At 42.9% G+C, this 19,014-nt stretch overlaps 1 long non-coding RNA gene across 1 annotated transcript in view; it reads left to right on the top strand.

Moving 5' to 3' along the window:
* LOC140106236 (uncharacterized) overlaps nucleotides 1-19,014 on the top strand; it is a 37,706-nt gene that overhangs the window by 1,283 nt on the left and 17,409 nt on the right. The window contains exon 2 of the long non-coding RNA XR_011850740.1: nucleotides 2,263-2,297. This is a non-coding gene — a long non-coding RNA (uncharacterized lncRNA). The remainder of the gene's footprint in view (nucleotides 1-2,262; nucleotides 2,298-19,014) is intronic.

The following is a 19,014-nucleotide window of genomic DNA, read 5'->3' as shown; positions in this document are numbered from 1 at the left end:
TCTACTATTAATGGAGACCCCCAGATAGTAATACTATAGACCCCAAAGCAGACAAATACTGATACTGTAGACCCCCAGAGCAGACAATAATACTGGAGACCTTCAGAGCATAAAACTAATAATACTGGAGACCCCCAGTATAGACAAATATTGATTACCCCAAAATAATACTGGAGACCCCCAGTATAGACAAATATTGGTTACCCCAAAATAATACTGGAGACCCCCAGAGCATAAAACTAATAATACTGGAGACCCCATATGAGCTGCAGCTTTTTCTTTCCTCCATGTGCTGCTTTGCTCTGTGTCCCAAACTGTATGTATGCAGTGACATCAGGAGCTGGAGACTCTGCACTAGACCTGTACAAATAGAGACCCTGCAGAGATAGAACCCCATACTACAGGTCCTGTATAGATGAAAACTTTATATAGATGTAGACCTCACACACCAGACCTGTATAGATCGAGGCCTTATATAGTTAGAAATCCTCAAACCAGCCACCATAAAGATTGTGATCTTACACCAGACCTCAGATAGATATAGACACATAGGGGGATATTTATCATACGCTGGCGCTCGTGCGCCGTAGAAAAAAAAAGCAGCCGGCGACTTTTCACGTATGAAAGTAACGCCCTGTGCCGGCCCACTCCCGGCCGGCCACTGGCGTTGCGCAGAGGTCCTGATAAATATTCCCCATAGCCTATAAATATAGACACTGCAACAAACCCCACTCCAGACACCGTAAAGATAGAGATATTGGGGGGTATTTATCATATGGGGAAGCAAGGTGGCTTAGTGGTTAGCATTTCAGCCTTGCAGCACTGGGGACCTGGGTTCAAGTCCCAGGGTCAACATCTGCAAACGTATTTGCATAGGTTTCCTCTGGGTCCTCCAGTTTCCTCCAACACTCAAAAACATACTGGTAGGTTGATTAGATTGTTAGCCCCATGGGGACAGGGACTGATTTAACAAGCTCTGTGTGCGCTATATAAATAAAAGCATTATTTATTATATACGTCAGGGCCCATACCCCGCCAACCATCCAGATACATCAAGGCTTCGTTTGCAATGATTTCAGTGCTTCTTTGTCACTTTATTGGTGTAGAAGTCCTGATAAATATCCCCATGGACCATACATATAATGAGACTGTACACCCGAATCCATGTATATAGAGTTTATAGAAACTCCTATAAAACCCTCTATAATGATGCAGACCTCATACCAGGCACTTTAGCAATATAGATCAGATATAGATTGAGACCCAAAACCAGTCCATGTATACATAAAAAACACCATATAGATAAGGACCCACACACAAGAAAATAAAGATACCGTATAAATATATATAGATATAAATAGATGAAGATCACAGTTGATCCCCCCCCACTCCACTAGGGGGCACTCTGTCCAACCGGATTGTTAATAGAGATTATAAATCATAATTGTCTCATTCATAGGAGTCTATTTCTGGGCAGTGCACCTCTTGGTGAGGGGTTGTAGACTGCTATACGTGCCTCTATGACAGTGGAAAGCAGTTAAAGTATATCAGGAACCATAGGGAAATAACAATACAGTGTACAGCATCACAAGCATGTATACAGACCACCATTAGAGGGGGGATCTACAGAACCCCAACATGTGTTTTGCAGTTTGCTTCTTCCGGGGCCTGTGCAAAGAAGGAGTTAAAAAACCAAGCCAACCTATACCTATTAAATGCCAGGAATAGTAACACTGTAACAAGTCACCTTCAGCTTGGTGAAAGCATCTTGTGCTTTAAAAAACACATTGCATAAGTTCCCTCTCTCCTTAAAAACTCTGTGCCGCTGGGGAAATTACTCCCTCCTAGTACATAAAGTTTAGACTGTAACCAGCACGCTCCCTTCCTGATATACTCTGTGCTGCAGGGACAATAACTGTTCGTATTGGAGCTCCCACAGTGTATGTAGAATGTTTTTCTAGATTTTACTTATATAAATACAGATATTGGCAATTTATTGTGCTTTAGCCCTAGTCTACAATGATCAGCTGTAACAGTTATCAAATGTGTCTGTAATGAAGCTTTATTATTAATCCTGGTTCTTATGACAACCCAACATTTTTAAAATCCAATTGTCACAGAGACCAAAAAAGTTCTGGCTGGGATTACATTGATAAAATATACAGTTCCGACTTACATACAAATTCAACTTAAGAACAAACCTACAGACCCTATCTTGTATATAATCCGGGGACTGCCTGTATATATGTTTTTTTTTTGCAGATCACCATAAATGCAGAGACTACGTTGGATAAGAGGTAATTTTACCAAATCTGTGATGTTATAGCTGTGTTAGCTGTTTTTGGCCACTTGATGGCGATAAATGAATAGAAAATTAAACCACACGGACAATATCACCTGAAGCACTTACTCCCCCGACTACTACATCTCCTCCGACCTACCAACTTGTTGCCCCCCTTTAATTGATTTCGCGCCACAGATTCTGGCACAATTGGACATGTTTCTCTAGCCCATTGTACCCAAACTACAACCAAAACCCACTTTTTTATGCATGGTGTCCACACAGCAATTTAAATGAAATCTACCATCAATCAATTCATAGATCCAGGCACCATGATGTGGTATTTTTTTTATATTTGTTATCCACGGCCTCCTTCTTTCTAAAATAAACTTTTGAGATTATGCTAATGAGGCAGACGTGCTTTGATCGTTGTTACCAGAGCCCATCTGTGCTTTAGCTTTACAGACTGTAACTGTCTCTCCTCTGCTCCCTCAGCACTTCCCCACTCCCAATGATAACAAATATAAGAAGACTGCCACAGTCACGTTGCCTGGATCTATGATTAAGTGTCCCTGGTTTATCATGAAGGAATTTCATTGTAGATTTCCTTTAAAGGGGTTATCCGGGTTTTAAAAATTACTGAGGGCTGGGGTGGGCTATTCAAAAATAATAAACATGTACTTACCACGTCCTGCGCTGCTGATGTCCCGCGCCGCGGCCAGTCTTCTCTGTGCGCCGACCAGAAGCTCCCATCCGACAGCATCTCCCAGCGCTTACAACCCTGAGAGATAGGGATGGATGGGAGGAGCCGGCCACATCGCGGACCGGAAGCTTCCTGTGCGCGGCTTCTGTGCCCCTGTAAACAAACAGGGGCACAGATCGAAGGGACATCAGCGTCGCCGGAGGAGGTAAGTACAAGTTTATTATGTTAAACTAGCCCAGCCCGGCCCTCAGTAATTTTTAAAACCCGGATAACCCCTTTAAGGAGTCTTAGGGTGAAGACACACATGGCGTTTTTGGGCCGTTTTTGGGCCGTTTTTACTAAGTGCGTTTTCAGATCGTTAAAAACGCATGCGTTAAAAAACGCATCCGTTTTTTAAAAACGCATGCGTTTTTTGTCCGTTTTTCCGAAATTGCGCAATGAAAAACGGACAAAAACGCATGCGTTTTCAAAAAACGGATGCGTTTTTAAAAAACGGATGCGTTTTTTAACGCATGCGTTTTTAACTATCTGAAAACGCACTTAGTAAAAACGGGCCAAAAACGGCCCAAAAACGCCATGTGTGTCTTCACCCTAAATCTGTAGAACTCTTGGCTTTAGCTCATGGGCTCGTGATCAGTAACAAGGCTCGAATATGTCCAACCAGTGACAAGACTAATACCGCCCAGGGGTCATATTAACCAAGGAGTCCCCCATTGTGCTATATGTAGGTTGGATCTTGTTTTCTTCTGGACATCGTCGAGTCTATGTAACACAAGTAGGTTATAAATCAGAGCTGCCATAACATACTTACTATCAGTGTGTGAGCAAAGGACCGACTGCTATGATATTCACATACCCTGATATATACAGGTCTGATTTCCATGAGAAATCCCTTTAAGTAAAATTGTTTAAAAAAAAATTACCCTCACGGTTCTCCGTCAGGACTGTGAATAGGGCAGTGTTCACATTGAGATATGTTCACGTTTGAATTTGTATGCAGCAATCATTACAGTGTATCAGTACTTTCTCTAATGATCAGTCTCTGGATGTGGACTTTGGAGCACATTTACTAAGAACAGTGCAGTATGTACTATGTGCAGTTTGCCTGTGTATAGTGTAGGGGGCGCCAGATTCAGGATTTCTGGTGCATGTTCTGCATGAATCTGGCGCCCCCTGCACTGCTCTGACACAGTAGACCACTTTTTTGTGCACCTTTAAAGGAAATCTACCACATGGATGCAGCATTGTACACCAATCACACTTACATGCTTGTGTGAGAAAAAGTACTCTTTTAATGGTCTAGTTTTGGAGAAAATGGTCTTTTAAAATTATGCAAATGATCCTCAGGGGCTCCCAATACATGGCAGAAGCCCCTCCTAGCTAAGTCTTCTGCTAATTCTGTACACCTCTGTACAGCATTACTGCCCACCAAAGCCACAGAGCCTGTGACATCATAATAAGCAGATGATAGAGCCAGAAGGGGCTTCTGTGATGCAGATAGGAGCCCATGAGGCTCATTTGCATACTTTTGAAAGACAATTTTTTTCTAAAACAAAGCCATTAGAAGATAAAGGAAGAACGGATCCTGTTTCAGGGGGGGGACACCATCGTGTAAGTGTGCTTGGTGTACAATACTGCATTCATGTGGATCTTCCTTTAAAATAGAGCATGCTACACATTTTTGTCTGACTTTGCATGATAAATGTGGCGCACTGTCCGACTGAGCACCAGAACGCCCCCTTCAGTCCAGAAATTTGTGTTGCATGTAGAATAGTGAAGCCACGCCGCAAAGCTTTTGTGTGTGACACTTCTTAAATACCTGTGCAGGCAGTTTGCACCTAAAAGAACCTGCAAAATCCGCCAGAAAACGAAATCACTGACATCTTGGTATTTATAAAATAATTTTGTGAATGATTAATCGCGCAGTGGTTAGGGGGGTATTCTGGACCCCCACTGATCTGATTCTGTTGACCTATCCTAATGACACATACCAATAAATCTCGTATTTCTGACTCGTGATATGGACCCTTCACAGTCTACACATTTTATAAATGGATATGGACCCTGTACATTTTATAGTTGCTGAAATTGTTATTGCAGCTGCGTCACATGACCTTAAAATCCGACTGAGCTGCGGCCAGGTCATGTCATCACTGAGACAGTGTGATGGATCAGAGTGGGGGGTGCAGCAGCCGCTTCTCTACCCATTGACGGATTTCCGGAGCCCCCATTTCCGTTTATACACATTGATACTAATCTGATGTGGAACATGTGGAGAAGATTTTGATCGGAGGCCAGGAGCGTGGGATCGAACCCTGGTCTCCAGCGTTTATTAGAATTACTCCCCTGCATTTACTGTCAGTCCTCAGATTGACAAGGGGAGATGTGCAGCCGAGCGCCTGCCTGGCCCTTTGGGGCATCCTGTACTATACAAAGACCACCCCCCTTCTACTGTGTAGGTGGTGTCTAATAATACTCCTTGCTACACGGGAGAGTGACTGCCCCCGGATGCTGCGTACTTCCCATTTCTCTGGAATAAACCGACTTCCAAGTTTCCTGACGCCTGGATAACCCTGTAAGCAACACAAAAAATATAAGCAATTTCAGGGAAACTTCTTCTCTCATGCTGACAAAGGCAGAGAGTTGTTTTCAGTCTTGCAAGTATGTACACAGTAACTGCACTAGCAGCAGAATAGTGAGTGCAGCTCTGGTGTATAATACAGGATGTAACTCAGGATCAGTACAGGATAAGTAATGTCATGTATGTACACAGTGACTGCACCAGCAGTAGAATAGTGCGTGCAGCTCTGGAGTATAATACAGGATGTAACTCAGGATCAGTACAGAATAAGTAATGTCATGTATGTACACAGTGACTGCACCAGCAGAATAGTGAGTGCAGCTCTGGAGTATAATACAGGATGTAACTCAGGATCAGTACAGGATAAGTAATGTCATGTATGTACACAGTAACTGCACTAGCAGCAGAATAGTGAGTGCAGCTCTGGTGTATAATACAGGATGTAACTCAGGATCAGTACAGGATAAGTAATGTCATGTATGTACACAGTGACTGCACCAGCAGTAGAATAGTGCGTGCAGCTCTGGAGTATAATACAGGATGTAACTCAGGATCAGTACAGAATAAGTAATGTCATGTATGTACACAGTGACTGCACCAGCAGAATAGTGAGTGCAGCTCTGGAGTATAATACAGGATGTAACTCAGGATCAGTACAGGATAAGTAATGTCATGTATGTACACAGTGACTGCACCAGCAGAATAGTGAGTGCAGCTCTGGTGTATAATACAGGATGTAACTCAGGATCAGTACAGGATAAGTAATGTCATGTATGTACACAGTGACTGCACCAGCAGCAGAATAGTGAGTACAGCTCTGGGGTATAATACAGGATATAACTCAGGATCAGTACAGAATAAGTAATGTCATGTATGTACACAGTGACTGCACCAGCAGCAGAATAGTGAGTGCAGCTCTGGTGTATAATACAGGATGTAACTCAGGATCAGTACAGGATAAGTAATGTCATGTATGTACACAGTGACTGCACCAGCAGCAGAATAGTGAGTGCAGCTCTGGAGTATAATACAGGATGTAACTCAGGATCAGTACAGGATAAATAATGTCATGTATGTACACAGTGACTGCACTAGCAGCAGAATTGTGAGTACAGCTCTGGAGTGTAATACATGTAACTCAGGATCAGTACATGATTCATACAGTATATAGACAATTTTAAGCCCTTGATTAGGTTGTTGTGGCACTGTATATGTAGCTCCAGAGTATCTGAATGTAACATCACCCCTCAATGTAGGCAGAAATACATTGGGGGTCATTTACTAAGGGCCCGATTCGCGTTTTCCTGACGTGTTACCTGAATATTTCCGATTTGCGCTGATTTCCTCTGAATTGCCCCGGGATTTTGGCGAACGCCATCGGATTTTGGCGCATCGGCGCTGGCATGCACGTGACGGAAATCGGGGGGCGTGGCCGAACGAAAACCTTACAGATTCGGAGAAACCTCCGCATTTAAAAAAAAAAAAATGTGTCGCGGAGCTTGCACTTACCTTCACTCAGCCCGGCTCGGTGAACTCCAGAGCGTTCCGATGCTTTTGAGCGCAGCAGCGCCACCTGGTGGACGGTGGAGGAACTACCTTAATAAATCCTGGCCAGACCCGAATCCAGCGCAGAGAACGCGCCGCTGGATCGCGAATGGACCGGGTAAGTAAATCTGCCCCATTATGTCTTCCTGCCCACATTGAGGGGTGATGTTACATTCAGATGCTCTGGAGCTTCGCTTCTCACCTTGTGAGTGTTCGTGTTCTCAGGTGGAGGAGGGCAGGTTGAGGTTTCTTCCATATCCTGCTGTGACTAAGGGATGAGTCACTGGATCTCTGTATCTTCTCCTCCTGAAGCCTGAGGCCAAGTAACTACCCAGAGCATACAACAACATGAAAGGACATCAGTCCTCTGCTTGTTAACCCTATCATTATCTGAGCGGGACACACATCATGTTTTGCCTTTAGAGGGTCGTGTTGTGGATGTGAGGTCTATGATTACTGGTTGCCTTTGATCGAGCTCTTATGGGCACACCTGAGACTAGCAGCAGGTGAATGCTTTATGACTTCAAATAGGTGGGTGGCAAGGGGTTATTATGGAAGTGCAGAGCAATACCTGGCTAGTTACTGTGTGTACATCTTCTATCCTGACCTGTTATTGTTTCTTATATCCTTTCAATTTATATAGACAGATACCAGTGCAGTGTTAATCCAGAGAAAATCCCGGTAGTTATGGGGGCGTCCACCTGACTGCATCCACCCCTACTCTGTGTACCCCATTCCTAGGAGCATCTGACACCCCTCCATGCTCAGAGTAGCGCTGTGCAGACTCCTGTGTGACAAGGACACGTTGTATGTCACTTCTCCCCTGGTTATGGGGGAACAATACACAAGATACGACCTCCCCATCCGCTGACAGGCTCCTGCGATCATAAAGGGTGGAAATAATACAGCAAAAAGTAGCGCTGCAATTACTGCTCTTACAGCGGCTATGTGGGGTAGGTCAGGAATGGATGCCATTATATAATAGACGCTTTTAGCTGTTTTATGCCTGAGGGGCTTAAATTGCATCGTTCTATGGGTGTAACCGTTATTGGCCATGACGCTGGGATGACACGGGCAATACATGCAGCAGAGAAGCCATTGCAGATAACGACTACTGCTCAGGGAAGAGTTTCTTTGGGTACAAAAAACGAGATCCATGTATTGGCCAATTTTACCAATACATCTGAGCAGAAATGCTGAAGTCAGAGCAATCTTTCGGGCTGTGCGCTGCAGCATCTGTGGTGACCTGCAGCATGGGATTTTTAGACTGCGGCATGTCAATTCACACTGTAGGTTTTACCGCAGCTTTTAACAGCGATTTCCCACTGAATTTTTCTCCAAAAGAGGACACTTCTTCTAAAAGGGTAGCAGGAAATCCCACTGGTGGCCCAGAAGGTGTACTTACCTAGGACTGGCGCTTTATCCATTGATCACATGCTGGATGTAGGTCAAACGGATCTGTTATGGAAAGGAGTCATCTGATCAGGGTCAGAATTACGGGTTGATAAGTAGATTTAGATAGGAGGGACTCACAGATAATGACCCAACATCGTCAGTAGTTTTTACTGTTTATGTAAATTATCTTATGAACAATTGATTGCTATAATGTATCTTAGATATTAAACAAAGCAATTTATAATAATAATAAACTTTTCTTTATATTTCGCAATCATATTCTGTTGAGCTTTACAAATTATAGGGGACATATAATAATAAAATACTGCATTACAGTACAAACAGTCATATGGAACAATGGGAGTTAGGGCCCTGATAGCAAGAGCTTACAATCTATGAGGATAATGGGGGGACACAAGAGCTTACAGTCTATGAGGATGAGGTGTGACACAAGAGCTTACAGTCTATGAGGATGAGGGGGTGACACAAGAGCTTACAGTCTAGGAGGATGAGGGGGTGACACAAGAGCTTACAGTCTATGAGGATGAGGGGGTGACACAAGAGCTTACAGTCTATGAGGATGAGGGGGTGACACAAGAGCTTACAGTCTATGAGGATGAGGGGGTGACACAAGAGCTTACAGTCTATGAGGATGAGGGGGTGACACAAGAGCTTACAGTCTATGAGGATGAGGGGGTGACACAAGAGCTTACAGTCTATGAGGATGAAGGGGTGACACAAGAGCTTACAGTCTATGAGGATGAGGTGACACAAGAGCTCACAGTCTATGAGGATGAGGGGGTGACACAAGAGCTTACAGTCTATGAGGATGAGGGGGTGACACAAGAGCTTACAGTCTATGAGGATGAGGGGGTGACACAAGAGCTTACAGTCTATGAGGATGAGGGGGTGACACAAGAGCTTAAAGTCTATGAGGATGAGGGGGTGACACAAGAGCTTAAAGTCTATGAGGATGAGGGGGTGACACAAGAGCTTACAATCTATGAGGATGAGGGGGTGACAGAAGAGCTTACAGTCTATGAGGATGAGGGGGTGACACAAGAGCTTACAGTCTATGAGGATGAGGGGGTGACACAAGAGCTTACAGTCTATGAGGATGAGGGGGTGACACAAGAGCTTACAGTCTATGAGGATGAAGGGGTGACACAAGAGCTTACACTCTATGAGGATGAGGGGGTGACAGAAGAGCTTACAGTCTAGGAGGATGAGGGGGTGACAAAAGAGCTTACAGTCTATGAGGATGAGGGGGTGACACAAGAGCTTACAGTCTATGAGGATGAAGGGGTGACACAAGAGCTTACAGTCTATGAGGATGAGGTGACACAAGAGCTCACAGTCTATGAGGATGAGGGGGTGACACAAGAGCTTACAGTCTATGAGGATGAGGGGGTCCCTAGAAGGTTCTCCATCACTGTCATAACATATCCATAAATGTGTCCTTGGTAAGCTGCCCCCCCCACAGATCAGCTGTCCTCGGCAGAGTCATACAGGAAGCAGACATCGCCTCTCTTTGTAGTGGTCAGAGCAAGTTACTGCAGATCAGTTCCTATCTATTTGACATATGTGAAAATATTCTGAGTGATGCATAAGGAAGGGGCACGGTCACCCCACTCCTGAAAATAAACTGTACGAACAATAGAACATATTAACTCTGCTTCTCACCTGTGAAAAGTTATTAGTAACAGGTGAACTGCTGCCAATAAAGGGAAACGTATCTACGAATCATATCATGTCAGGACTACAGGAACCGCAAAACTCACTGATCACTGACGCATTGCTACCGCATAGCGCACATATTGACATATTTGTGGCATGAAACATTCCCCTTTCAAGTGACTGTTACCTTCATGTCTAACCTATGTGTAACCACCCGGGAGCAAACATTCCTGTACATCTGCTGACATATATACGTCCAGGAGCCAAGCAAAAGTTCTCCTATACAATACATGTGCATAGGAGCAGTATTATAGTAGTTATATTCTTGTACATAGGGGGCAGTATTATAGTAGTTATATTCTTATACATAGGGGGCAGTATTATAGTAGTTATATTCTTGTACATAGGGGGCAGTATTATAGTAGTTATATTCTTGTACATAGGGGGCAGTATTATAGTAGTTATATTCTTATACATAGGGGGCAGTATTATAGTAGTTATATTCTTGTACATAGGGGGCAGTATTATAGTAGTTATATTCTTATACATAGGGGGAAGTATTATAGTAGTTATATTCTTGTACATAGGGGGCAGTATTATAATAGTTATATTCTTATACATAGGGGGCAGTATTATAGTAGTTACATTCCTGTACATAGGGGGCAGTATTATAGTAGTTATATTCTTGTACATAAGGGGCAGTATTATAGTAGTTATATTCTTGTACATAGGGGCAGTATTATAGTAGTTATAGTCTTGTCCATAGGGGGCAGTATTATAGTAGTTATATTCTTGTACATAGGGGGCAGTATTATAGTAGTTATAGTCTTGTACATAGGGGGCAGTATTATAGTAGTTATATTCTTGTACATAGGGAGCAGTATTATAGTAGTTATATTCTTGTACATAGGGGGCAGTATTATAGTAGTTATATTCCTGTACATAGGGGGCAGTATTATAGTAGTTATATTCTTGTACATAGGGGGCAGTATTATAGTAATTATATTCTTGTACATAGGGGGCAGTATTATAGTAGTTATATCCTTGTATATAGGAGCAGTATTATAGTAGTTATATTCTTGTACATAGGGGAAGTATTATAGTAGTTATATTCTTGTACATAGAGGGCAGTATTATAGTAGTTATATTCTTGTACATAGGGGGCAGTATTATAGTAGTTATATTCTTGTACATAGGGGGCAGTATTATAGTAGTTATAGTCTTGTCCATAGGGGGCAGTATTATAGTAGTTATATTCTTGTACATAGGGGGCAGTATTATAGTAGTTATATTCTTGTACATAGGGGGCAGTATTATAGTAGTTATATTCCTGTACATAGGGGGTAGTATTATAGTAGTTATATACTTGTACATAGGGGCAGTATTATAGTAGTTATATTCTTGTACATAGGGGGCAGTATTATAGTAGTTATATTCTTGTACATAGGAGGCAGTATTATAGTAGTTGTATAGTTTTCAGCATGGATGTCCCATTTAGTTCAGTTCCCACCTTAGTAGACAGACCATCAGAGTCTCTGATGAAATATTGTATTATATAGTTACAGATGTTCTCCTTTGCTCTTGTGTGCAATATTTGGAGCACCCAGTAACGTGTACCTTCTTGTGTAGCTAGTAAATATTTATACAGCATGAAACATTATCTCTCATTGTTGTGACGTTTCTGTGTAAGGAACCCAAAATAATTGGGAAATGGAGAGTAGGAAGTGAAAGGAAACAATCTTATCTCACGCTTCCTGCCTGTCACTTGTGACTTTCAACACTTGTTCCCTGTGACTCCAGTTACAGGTGTGGGCTTCCTGCTCCTCGTTCTCAGGGATTCAGTTTGAGGGTCTGTGAGAATTATATGCAACATCTCCCTGATTATTGCGTAGTAATGTTGGTATTTGCAGACTCTGTCATTCATATCTATTGAAGTCAAACAGTCCTGCTGCTACTAACCTTATACATAAAGGTAGGGTTACATAGATTTCCAGGGACAATACCTAACACTGGTTGTATTATCTACCCCTGCTGACAGATCCCCTTTTACACACTGGAGTATTTCTCTGTTTACTACACATAGGGGCTTATTTACTAAGGGTCCTGCGGCTGCACTTTCCTCGGATATTCCGCCATTTTCAGGGATTGCTGATGGGACAGGAATTTAGAAGGCGATTCTGGCGCAATTGCACCGACTTTCATGCGACAGAAATCCGGGGGGGGTCTTTGGCGAGTGGGCCATCGGACGATCCGATGGATTCGGACTGAGCGTGGGATATGACTTAAAAATTATGCCGCAAGACAATGCACTTACGTGCACCAGGAGGAGGGTGAACTCTGGCAGACCTGATGGGGGAAGCGACACATTCAGGAAATCGGGCGCGCAATCTCATTGAATCGCAGCACAATGCATTGTCATTGGACAATGAACTTTCAGGTAAGTAAATGTGCCCCATAGTGGTTTTGATTCTCAGACTCCTACAGACCGTGGATCCTCATATTACAAAGTCCAGACCTAATAAGGAGAGCATGGAAACATCCCATGTATCTCCTTGGGCACTTACATTAGGTAATTGGTGACACTAGTCACACCTTTCCATCATGTGCGTCACCCCCATACATTATAGATGTGGCCTCCATTGGTCAGGACAGGCAGGAATGAGCGGGGGATTTGGTATCTTCATGTTCCCATATGCTGATACAGAGTATATTGTATAATAGCGCAGGAAGCTTCCGGACTCCGTCAGCATCCCCCCTGGCCTTCTGTGCTTCACTGCCAGGGATCAGAGGGAGGAGGAGAGGGATCAGACATTAACTAGGATTTCTGGGGAACAATCAGCTATTCTATGGAAATGACTGCGGAGTAACACTCCCACCATCCTCCTCCATGAAGTAGTAACACTGTTCTCAGGATTTCTCAGATGACTCCTTCACAGTAAATTCACAGCTTACATAGAAAACAATTCCCAGGCTTCCCCCGTTTTTATTTTTTCCCCAAGAATAAAATATTCATATATTCACTTTTAGACAAGTCATCTGTGTACAAACACCATAGAAGTAATCAGACGGTAATGTAGTGAGAGATGTAATAGCTAGTGGTACTACATACAATGGGGAGATGTATGGTAATAGAGCAGTATGATAGCGAGGTAGTAGAGCACTGTGCAGTATTAGTAAGGTGATATAGTAGTGAGATAGTAATAGGTAGGGGTATTATATACAATGTAGAGTGGTATGGTAATAAGCAGTATGGTAGCGAGGTAGTAGAGCACTGTGCAGTATTAGTAAGGTGATATAGTAGTGAGATAGTAATAGGTAGGGGTAATATATACAATGCAGAGTGGTATGGTAATAAAGCAGTATGGTAGCGAGGTAGTAAAGCACTGTGCAGTATTAGTAAGGTGATATAGTAGTGAGATAGTAATAGGTAGGGGTAATATATACAATGCAGAGTGGTATGGTAATAAAGCAGTATGGTAGCGAGGTAGTAAAGCACTGTGCAGTATTAGTAAGGTGATATAGTAGTGAGAGAGTAATAGGTAGTGGTCATATATACAATGCAGAGTGGTATGGTAATAAAGCAGTATGGTAGCGAGGTAGTAGAGCACTGGGCAGTATTAGTAAGGTGATATAGTAGTGAGAGAGTAATAGGTAGTGGTCATATATACAATGCAGAGTGGTATGGTAATAAAGCAGTATGGTAGCGAGGTAGTAGAGCACTGTGCAGTATTAGTAAGGTGATATAGTAGTGAGAGAGTAATAGGTAGTGGTCATATATACAATAGGGAGATGTATGGTAATAAAGCGGTATGGTAGCGAGGTAGTAGAGCACTGTGCAGTATTAGTAAGGTGATATAGTAGTGAGAGAGTAATAGGTAGTGGTCATATATACAATAGGGAGATGTATGGTAATAAAGCGGTATGGTAGCGAGGTAGTAGAGCACTGGGCAGTATTAGTAAGGTGATATAGTAGTGAGAGAGTAATAGGTAGTGGTCATATATACAATAGGGAGTGGTATGGTAAAAGAACAGTTTGATAGCGAGGTAGTAGACCGCTGTGCAGCAATGTGCCTAGTCCCGGCATCAAAACGTGTTGTCGTATAATTTAAGCTACCGGTAATATGTGGATGTATATTAGTAATATGTAGCAGGATAGTTACAGTAAAGACAACTATATCTTGGTCCTGAGAATGCCATGTCAAATACAATGGGATCAGGGTCTGAACCTCATGTCTCCTGACTCAAGAGAATAAGGGAGAACCTGTCTGACCCCATCAATGATAGTAGGAGGGGTATAGTGGTAGAATAGTTATATGTAATAGTTATATATAAATATATGTAATAGAAGTACAGTATTATTAGAGGAATGGTATTAGTAAAGTAATATGTACTGGTATATAAGTAGCATCGTAATATGGAGTAGAAAAAGTAATATTTAGTGCTATTGTAGTAGCATATACCAACATATTTCTCAGGGTTACAGGGGGGAAAAAGTTTTTACACAGGTGAAAATAAGAGAAGCAAATATGTCCCCCTATTTTGGGTTTCCAGGACAAGATTCCTGTAAATGTGCTGCGTAGGGCTGTGTATTCATGTAGTCACCAGAATATATCAGGTACTCATGGGACATCATATGTCATTGTAAATCTAGGGGAACCTGAAATTGCAACATCATGAGAATTAACTTTAAGTTAATAAGAGTCAAACGTCTGGGTTTTCCTGCAGATGAGGAGATGGTTACCCTTATAGATCGCTTATAACCATGTCTGTTTTGTTGCTGGTCTTTTTGGAGCACTCATTGTACTGTTGCGTACCAGACCACTCCTTCTGTTGGTTACCTGACCACTTTTCCTGAGCTTTGATGGTTAGCAGTCAATTCCACATATGCTCTTTTGAGTAGCAAACCGCACCTTCTGAGCTCTGTTGCTTAGCCAGGCCTCTCCTCCTGAGCTCTTTTGTGTAGCAGGCTGCTCCTCCAGAGCTCTGTTGTGTAGCAGTCCGCTCCTCCTGAGCTCTGTAGTGTATCAGTCTTCTCCTCCTGAGCTCTGGTGTGTAGCAGTCCACTCCTCCTGAGCTCTGGTGTGTAGCAGTCCACTCCTCCTGAGCTCTGGTGTGTAGCAGTCCACTCCTCCTGAGCTCTGGTGTGTAGCAGTCCACTCCTCCTGAGCTCTGGTGTGTAGCAGACCGCTCCTCCTGAGCTCTGGTGTGTAGCAGTCTGCTCCTCTTGAGCTCTGTTGTGTAGCAGTCTGCTCCTCCTGAGCTCTATAGTGTAGCAGTCCGCTCCTCCTGAGCTCTGTAGTGTAGCAGTTTGCTCCTCCTGAGCTCTGTAGTTTAGCAGTCTGCTCCTCCTGAGCACTGTAGTGTAGCAGTCTGCTCCTCCTGAGCTCTATTGTGTAGCAGACCGCTTCCCCTGAGCTCTGTTGTGTAGCAGTCTGCTCCTCCTGCGCTCTGTTTTGTAGCAGACCTCATCTCCAGAGCTCTGTTGTGTAGCAGTCCGCTCCTCCTGAGCTCTGTTGTATAGTAGACCGCTCCTCCTGAGCTCTGTTGTGTAGCGGGACCTCCCCTCCAGAGCTCTGTTGTGTAGCAGTCTGCTCCTCCTGAGCTCTGTTGTGTAGCGGGACCTCTCCTCCAGAGCTCTGTTGTGTAGCAGTCTGCTCCTCCTGAGCTCTGTTGTGTAGCAGACCGCTCCTCCTGAGCTCTGTTGTGTAGCAGGCCGCTCCCCCAGAGCTTTATTGTGTAGTAGGATGCTCCTCCTGAGTTCTCTTGTGTAGCAGGCCGCTCCTCCTGAGCTCTGTTGTGTAGCAGGCCGCTCGTCCTTATCTCTGTTGTGTAGCAGGCCGCTCTTCCTGAGCTCTGTTGTGTAGCAGGCCGCTCCCCCAGAGCTTTATTGTGTAGTAGGCTGCTCCTCCTGAGTTCTCTTGTGTAGTAGGCTGCTCCTCCTGAGTTCTCTTGTGTAGCAGGCCGCTCCTCCTGAGCTCTGTTGTGTAGCAGGCCGCTCCTCCTGAGCTCTGTTGTGTAGCAGGCCGCTCCCCCAGAGCTTTATTGTGTAGTAGGCTGCTCCTCTTGAACTCTGTTGTGTAGCCGGACCGCTCCTCCTATATCTAAATGACATCTTTCTTATGTTTCCTTCTGAACAGTACTATCACTTTCACTGCAACCACTTAACCTTACATTAATATTTAGCACTAAACTTATGGCGCAGACTATTAATAAATGTGGCGCACTCTCCTGGTAGCCACACCCCTTTTAGGCCCTGCATCCATGATCCCGGCACTGCCTTGTCAGTGTCTCCACAATCATCATATCCTGTGTGAGATGGGCTTAGCACAAGCGAGTATTTGTCCGGCTCTCCATGTCCACAGCTGGATGTGTAGTCGCTGTCCTGGTCTGGCATTGTGTACGTGCGGCTGGAGGGGTCACGTTGTGTTTATTTTCCCCAAATAGATGACTTGATTCTTACATCTGACCCAGGACACAGAACAAAGAGACTTTTATAAACCCTGAATCGGCTGCGGGCGTCAGTCTTATGTAATGTATTTTCCTCATACTAGTTAGATAACAGGCCACGCCATAGGACGGTGACAGCCGCGTCTCTCCAGCTCGCTCAAAACATTTTATGTAAGAGATGGGAGCGCCGAGCAATTTAATTGGATGGTAAATTACAGTAATTATGTTTCTCTTTATTTCTTTTGACGCAGTTTTTTTCCCATTCAATTCTAACCATTTCACTTAAAGGGAGGTTTAAGGGGAAATTTACCAGAATCGTAAAATGGCCACAAAATAAAACCTTGTAATGAACCAGGTCAACACTGTAGTTCTATCCGCACTACATGGTAGCTTTGATACCAAAAATACGATTGTAGCTCAGACGTATGGTCCATAGTGGAAAGAGAAAGTCGGGCAAAAACTGATCTTCATCCTTTAATCATTTATTGGCCACATGTGATAATTACAATGATATATACAGCGCAGGAATGTGAGAATCGAGATAACACATGACTGTCACTCATATCTGTGCACTTCATGTTGACCTCACTTCTATGGTGACGCATCCACAGTTCTATTATCTTTCCCTTACTACATAATCAGTGCACTAGTCCTGTTATTAGAAGATGTAATGGAATATATTTATTGACACAATCTTCACAGTGGATTAAAACTTTAAGGTTATGATGTGTAGGATTTTGGAATGGACAGGTAATACAGACAGGTACAGTGGCCCCAACACTAAACTCCCTTCCCAGCCTGTTTGCCTCGTCTATCATAAGAGTTATAGGACAACTAGTCTACAATCCCTTCCTGCCCCAAAGGGGAAAACATGCAGACAAAGATAAGACATTATAGGTATAGTCCCCAGAACCAGGTGATTACAAAGGGGACAAACACAGTACAAAATTGTACGGTAAAAGGATAGTCTGAAAACAAGCAAAGGGTCAAAATATGAGAATACAAAGAACAGAATAACATGATAAATAGGGGCTTACTAAGTACTAGAACTACAGCAGGCCAAGAACCTAGGCCAGATAGACATCTTATAAATCAGGAATACAGGTCCGCACAGTGGAGAGAAACCTCAATAGAGGGGGTGCAGACAGGGCCCGGTTCTAGTCAGTGGGGTCCTGGGCAAAACTAAATGTGGGGCCCTAAAATAAAACTATTTTATTACCAGTCACAGCCAGTAAGAGGCTCATTTAGTATGGTAAAACAAACTGTAATATGGGAGAATTTTATAGGAGATAGATAGATGATAGGGAGATTGATGGGCAGTGCGGTGGCTCAGTGGTTTGCACTACAGCCTTGCAGCGCTGGTCAACATCTGCAAAGAGTTTGTATGACCCTCCGGGTCCTCCAGTTTCCTCCCATACTCCAAAAATTACTGGTAGGTTGAATAGATTGTGAGCCCCATGGGGACATAGACTGATTTGGCAAGTTCTGTGCAGCGCTGTGTAAACTGTGTGCGCTATATAAAAAAAGAATTGTTAATTATAATTATTATGATCGAAGAAAAAAATGATAGAGAGATTTCTAGATGCAGAACTATAAAGTAGATGATATATACAAGAGATGGATATAAGAGGAATAGAAGATTGATTCATAAATAGAAAGATAAAAAGTGAGATATATAAATGGTCAGATTATATGAGGTAGATAACTAGAGAGATAGATGATAAGCATCTTCACCAGGGAATTCAACCAAGGGGTATTAACCATGACATTTAAAAATAAAATTACAGCAAAAAGAATTAAAGTAAACACAACAAACCACAGATTTTCTGTAAGCAGACACTTGCCCCATTTTCAAAATTGCATTGAAGAGTTTATAGACAGCGGCGCCTTCATGCAATTTTGATTCAAACTGAAATATTTTATAAAAAAAATACTTAAAATTTTACTTTCATGAAATAAAATGTGACGAACAGAAAATATTTCCATTCACCTCTCTTAAATGTAATAGATGGACATGTGTAGAGCTCACAAATGCTTCATATTGATCTGTTCACATGAATAAATGCACATAATATCACTAAAACTGTAATAACTAGATATCTGCTTTTCAGCTACAAATTTTAAGCCAGTCACAACCTGCAAAATATATCAATAAAACAGAATAAAACGTAAAGGCGCCATGAAACCTATAGAATTTTGAAAGCAGACAACCAGGCGATGCATTTGGCAATTAACATTCAAAATTTCCTCTAAAATCTGTACTAATCCAGATACTTATGTAAAGAAGATATACTTTCCTAACCAGTAAGATGTGAGGAGATGATACAGACCCCACATGTGGATATTCACCAAAATATGCAGCAAAGGGAACGTTACATCCACAGG

This window comes from Engystomops pustulosus, chromosome 11, assembly GCF_040894005.1.
Source record: "Engystomops pustulosus chromosome 11, aEngPut4.maternal, whole genome shotgun sequence".
NCBI lineage: Eukaryota > Metazoa > Chordata > Amphibia > Anura > Leptodactylidae > Engystomops > Engystomops pustulosus.
The sequence above is the reverse complement of the archived record's forward strand: the minus strand, read 5'-3'. Positions and strand labels throughout refer to the sequence as shown.